The sequence below is a fragment of the Bombus impatiens genome, unplaced genomic scaffold, assembly GCF_000188095.3.
Source record: "Bombus impatiens unplaced genomic scaffold, BIMP_2.2 scf_0640, whole genome shotgun sequence".
Lineage (NCBI taxonomy): Eukaryota > Metazoa > Arthropoda > Insecta > Hymenoptera > Apidae > Bombus > Bombus impatiens.
Genome location: NT_177059.1, coordinates 2,662,401 through 2,669,131, shown reverse-complemented (window position 1 = coordinate 2,669,131; position 6,731 = coordinate 2,662,401).

Here is a 6,731-nt window from a genome sequence, read left to right as displayed (position 1 = left end):
ATCGTATTCAAACCTTGTGTTCGAAATGGAATAGATATCATAAAATATTCTTTTTCAACATATTTTCAATCAACACCGGCAGTCAGTCGTTAGCAATAAATCATTGATTAATAAATGAGCCTGTCAAAAGCCAAATACATCGACTTCGTTTATAGTTTTCTCAATCTCATTATCCAGGTGTATATATAATTAGGGTTCCACTTCTTCCCAAAAATAAATGTATTTATCACAAGGAACTGACGTAAATAATCGTAAAAACCAAAGTAGATTTTATAGAACGATGCTTACAACATTCGCAATTTTTATAAATAATGATTCTTCACCGTTCAATTTATGATTAATGCGAGTACCAAGCCAAATGTCTCTCTGTAACCAATTTGTAGAAAGCAAAATTTTGTTTTTCACCGAAGAAAGACGACGCTGGTAATGAAACCTTTGTGTGTGCATTTGACGTCGCGTCGGCTGGTCCATTTGATGGCCAGAAACGTAATACATATATAGACTTGGCACAACGTAAATCCACAAACCAAGGTCGGACTAATAGTGCTACGGCCGTACAATGTTATTAATCACGCGAACGGGTTGCCGAGGGTCTTGCGAACTTAATTAATTAAATAATATAATAGCCGGAGAAACTAGGGAACAACTGCTTTCTCGTTCTCTCGGCGAGGTTCCTTCGTCTGGTACTATTCCTATCTGCACGCCGTTTCTCGCTCCTTCATTCTCCCGTCGTCTCTGTCTCGTATCGGAAACGTCCATCAGCAGCAGCATCCCCGAGGCGTTGTTCCTTCTCCGCTGTCCAAACCTCATGGCGAACGCACTAGATACCGCTGGTATGCAGCTGGTAATTGCGTAATTTCTCCTCGTACATTTGCTTGTATGCGAGTGTTTACGTTTCTGGGCTTGCTTCTGACGATGGTTTTCCAGAAATTTTGGTCGGCGGCAATGAAACCACGCGATATCATCGATTTCTCGAGTTTTTACCAAGGTGGATAGAACAAGAAAGTTATGTGATTTATGATACAATTTATAGTTTGCGTTGAAAAATTTAGAGATTGACGGCGCACAGATTAAAAAGTTGCTTGTCATCGTTGATTCTGATGAGAATATTTGTCTACCTGTGTGATACATAGTTGCATCGACGTGAGACGCGAATGGCGAGCCGGTGTTTTTTTAGAATTCTCGTGGATCTTCTTTTTAAGATATTTTCTGCGTAAGTAAGATTTTAGGCTATGTTTAAATATGAATAATTTAATATTTCTTAAAAGTGGTAGAGGCGATTAGACGTACGAACGTCAGCTTAATTCTTCATGCGGAACTTCTAATACATATGTAATGTATTTAGAGTTCGTTTATTAAATTCGTCTGATTTCCATACACGGATGTTTTATGATATATATCCATTGGAACTCACGGTTTCCAGGAATTTTTAATTCTCCTCATTCGATTCCAAAGATATGAAAGCAAGGAATAAAATTCCGGTTCACGAAACATGAAATCTTCGTACAACACGATCGTTCATAATCGCAAACAGGGCAAGTCTCGTGTACTGTCGTAATACGGGACGACTTAGGCGTCATAATTTACGGAGTCGCGTAAGCTTCGACTTATCGGCAAAACATGCAACTGGCCGGATGCAACCGATCGATAGCCCGCCCGATAACCTTGGTCCGGGCTTACGGAAAGAGTTTCGTGTCCCTTCTTCTCGCCCCCTGGTCATCGCTTTATCAGTGGATGCTCGTTTGGCGCCGGCGGCATGCATCATTAAGCTTCCAGCGTGCCGTAACGCCGACGAAGCTTACTTGCGCGAACCACGCGCACACACAAAGAAACACACGCGTGTACACATTACGTGCACACAACTACGCTTCCACATAGATACACGTACACACTTCTCCGGATAGTTTCCTCTCGCCACTCGCCCTCTTTATTCCACCCTCCTCGCTTCCACCTGTCTCCTCGTCGCCGTTCACGCGGCCAGGCAAACGAGAAGGCGAACAAATACATATAGACGTACTTCGTTCACGTACTTCGTGTACTACACACGTATAAGCTACTTTGTGTTCTAGCCGTTTTCTATGTATAAGTAGACACACGTACGTGGACTTTCGCGTGACTCACACTAACTTGAACGCGTTTCGTCCACCCTTTCAGCCTCCTCCACCCTCGAGCTTCAGCCCAATTCCCCTTAACGCTAATTTATCTTAATTACATTCTACGCGCGTCGGGTGGTAAGCGCGTGTGTAGATGTCCATGTGGCCATACAAGCACCAGTGTGGATGGACGAATCTTGTATGGGTGATTCGTATGCGTGCAAGAGAGTTGTCGGTCTGGACTCACGTTGATGGCCGCGCGAGCGCAACCGTGCACGCGTGTGTAATTGCATGTCGACGTTATATGGGTTTTCTGGATTTTACGCCGCTTCTCTATGGTGCGCAGCTAGATATTAGCCGTGCGTCTAGTTTAAGGGCAATTTCGACTATGGTTGGCTGCTTGGCTGCGCTTTCAGTGAAGAGAGAACGAGTGGGAGGAGATTCGGCGTGAAGGTGATTGATAAGCGTGGGCATGATTTTCTTCCATTCGATAATTATGTATTTCGTTGGATGAGTTTTAACTTGGATTGTATCGTCATTTTGAATTTTTGGAGCGTGGTTAATTTTTTCTCTATATTTTTCGTACATATCTGGTCTCTGATAGATGTATCAAATATAGGGTATACATTGTTATTTGCACAAAGAATTTTTACAATTTTATAGTGTACATTTTATCTATTTTAAAATTCGCGTGACAGTCAACCAGTTAAACTCTAACTGTCTGTGGCTATTTATTCAACAAAGATCTTCGTCCTAGCGCAGCGTCGCGTTCAAAATGAAAGTTAACCGCGCGCAATAAAGCGAACGCAATTGTTATCGCAGGTTCCTAGCGTCTGTCGTTCGCGCGTCGCACGAAATTTCGTCGCGTACACATGCATACGCCAATAAGTTGGCGAATGTAGGTTGAGCTTTAATCTTAGAGCCGCGGAATATATAACCGGTGTCCGTTCCAGGACCAAATTTCCAGGGGATGGTTCCTCACTCCTGCATCGATCGGCGATTCTCCGAAATTTCCGGGTGACGGCAACGATGCCTTCTCTGCTCTGTCTTTATCGTCTTCCATGCTTTGTCGTGTTTAGAAACGAAGTCTGGTTTAGCCTTGTCTTCACAGAAAATTCGAAACCATGAAATTGTACGTAAAGCTAAGAAAATTTTAATTAAATCCTATTGTCTTGTATCGAATAATAAATATTATATCACCGAATTCTTCATCGATTAATACGTATATTAAGATTTGTTACGTTTATGAAATATTACGGTTTCACAAATAATTTTCCGAATGATTTATCAAACTTATCGGATTAGATATCTTGATTTATAACGTCACGATAGCTTTCCTTTGTAGCAAAGTGTTATAAGATGAATGGCTATGGTAGTCACTAATGAGTGATGTTTTTTTAATACCTTGATATGTCAATGATATGTTTATTCTTGCTTAAGAGATTAACATTCTTAAATATTAATATTTATTTATTATCGTAGAAGCGATTTAAGCTTGATCGTGCAAGAGAGTCACTGTATTATACGTTAATACATTCTTATCTTCTTCAATACAATTTACTTCGTTTTTCTCAATAACATTGAATTAAGATTAAATGTTAAAAATACTGTACGCGATAGAAGTATAACATCATTTGCAATATTTTGTACTATAGTTATATAAATGGATTAGTATTATGATTATACACAAACTGAAATTATGTTTTAATTATTAATAATTATACCTTACATAACATTAAAAAGACGATTGAAATGTAAATAACAAATGTATTTGTACGATAATTTATAGATGCATGAGTGGATAAGGAGCGAATATAGCATATTAATTGTTGTATTAGTAATTAATATATAGATCTCCTCTAAACTCGGATTTTAATTGAATATGTAATACGCCTCGTACCCTTTGCTAATTTTGCACAACTTGATTGACTGTAATAATAAAATTATAATTCTGGGATAATATTGTTATACTGATTATTCGATGAATAATTTAATAGAAGCGTTAGCATATACCGTGTATACATCGTAACTGTTATTACTGCGTATATTACAGGCTTGACGTACTTATGATGTAATAATTCAGAGCATAATATTACATTCGCGTAATTGCACTATCATCTCCGTAATGTATTATACTCGAACATCGTCCACCATTATCGCGCTCGGCGTGTCTATCAGTACGTTCCAATTTAATATTCTACGTTCTACGTAATTCGTGTTATCAATTTCTACTTCGATTGTTTCCGTACTGTTCGTTCAAATCACGTTGATTCCGGTTATCAAGCGCGATTCAAAGCGAATTCTAACATCCTAATCAAGGTAATACTATATACCTACGAAAACGATATTACCGATTTTGCGACACACAAACTGCTTAGAGACGAAATTTTATAACAGAATTGTCGAATAATCATCTCTTGATTACGATAATATCTATATTTGAAAAAATCAACGTAGCAAAATATAGTAGGTATTCGTACCAGTTATTTGATTATTTTTACTATCATGAGTATCATAGTTTTGTAAATAATTATTTTGGTATATAACTATTCGAAATACATATCGTAACTGTGTCCCTTTTTCACTTTGCAAACAACCCAATTAAATATTTATTTATAAATAAAAAACCATATTTAAGTCTACATGTACCAACGTCGACGAACAGGATTTTCTACAAACACATATACTATATATTCTACAAACGATCGTTTCACAAAACGTGACACTATCACCGCAAACAATAATCACAGAATTAAGACATCACGTACAACTCGTATCTCCTACGACCGGAGCAAGAAACCAACATAGACACGACATAAATATCTGCCCTCGGCGAAGAAATTAATTCAACTTCTCGCGTACCAAGCAACCGGATTATCAATTTCCAGTTTGATTGCCAACTACGTCGAGCAGTTATCAAATAAGAGAAGGCAACGTGAAACTATCTGCCCCATTCTGCTATCGAGGGGTGCTTGCAACGGGAGTAGGCGGAGGTGGTTTGGCCCCGTTTATCTTGAGATTGAGCATTAGGATTCAGTATATGGTGCCGGCCTTGCCGGTGGGAGATAAGGGGGTAATTTCTGTTCACCGAGGGGGTCAGAACTGCCCGTAGCTCATCTCTACGGCGGCGTATACCTACCACCCCCTTGGCCACTTGGCTCACCAGCCCCCATGGTCGAAAGTCGTTTCCACGATCTTAGGGGCCACGAGCTCGGCTTAAACCCCATGCAAATTAGATGCGGGATCTTATGGATGTAGATATAGTCGTAAGACCGTTGATATAGATACGCGCCGTGTCATAGAAACGGGATAAATGACTGTTGCTTGGTCACTGGACCAGCACGTTAATCATTTATACCGTAGATAACTAGACGCCCTGTTGCTCTTATTAATTTTATCCAACCGCTTGGAGTGATAACACTGTTACATTTCTTATTAGGTTGGATACGATTTAAGTGATATACAATGAGCCACAAAAGTATTTGGATATTTGGTGTGAAAATCATTTTACGAATGTATTATCCCCCTCCCCTCTCTCTCTCTCTCTACAATAATTTCGTATAATCTTCCTCAGAATTTACACGAGACCATTAGCTAAAAGAATAATCGACTGTACTATATAATTCGTAAAAAAACAAACAATTAATTTTTGCGGAGATGATCAATTTAGTTTCTACACGCAACGAAGTCTCCTATTATTAACACGCATTTGATCTTCATCGCGATTATTCGTAGAAACGGACCAGCGACCGATATACAGGAAATGCACGATCCTTCGATCCCGACTTTTGTATCATTTCCGCTGCAAATGACGTCTTTTTACAATCTACGTTCGATGCGTCACGCAACTTTCAATACGGTAGATCGACACGCATCGTATTTCTCGGTAAAACAGCGCATCGGCTTGAAAACTTTCCATGAATCGTGCAACCTGGTTGCTCGACATGACACGCGATTATGCAAAGTATTATACTAAGTGCCATTAAGCGACATTACAACGCGCTTTTGCATCCTCTGCACGAACTGAAACATTATACATATGTATTATTTTACGAGATGAAGAATAAAATACAACTTGTTTTTTTTTACAAAATTCTGGTCTTTTGACGTGCTATGTTTTTTTAGCGAATTGTCAGCTTTTTGTTTCCTCCCTTTCGTACGTTTATAATGCTCTTTGTAAAACTCTGTATTATTTCTGATTCCACATACCATTTTGAATCAATAGAACGAATCAGTGTTTCTTTTCTCTCCTTTTTTTTTTCTTTTTTGTTCATTTTAATAAAAAGTAAATCAAACGTTTTTTCCTAAGTTACGTATTAAAATTTTGCGTAGGCTTATAATTCGCGATAGTCAACCTTCAACATTTTCTCATACCTATTTGTTTTCCTTTCTTTTTCAAATAACGAAATAGAAGAAACCTATTTCATCTACACCCCCCTTTCTAGTTCCAGAATCGATTTTCCAGGATCGCAAGGAGTTCTTTACGGCGGGGATGTTCGCCTTCCAGATTATTTACGAAGTTCTCAGAGGGTGTGTGTCCGTTTTTTCGGGGCCGCTGTGAGCCTCCGTAAAGCTTTCGCGTGCGCCACGGTCCACGTAAAGGACTGACCACCCCTTTAGCTTCTACATCCGGTCGAC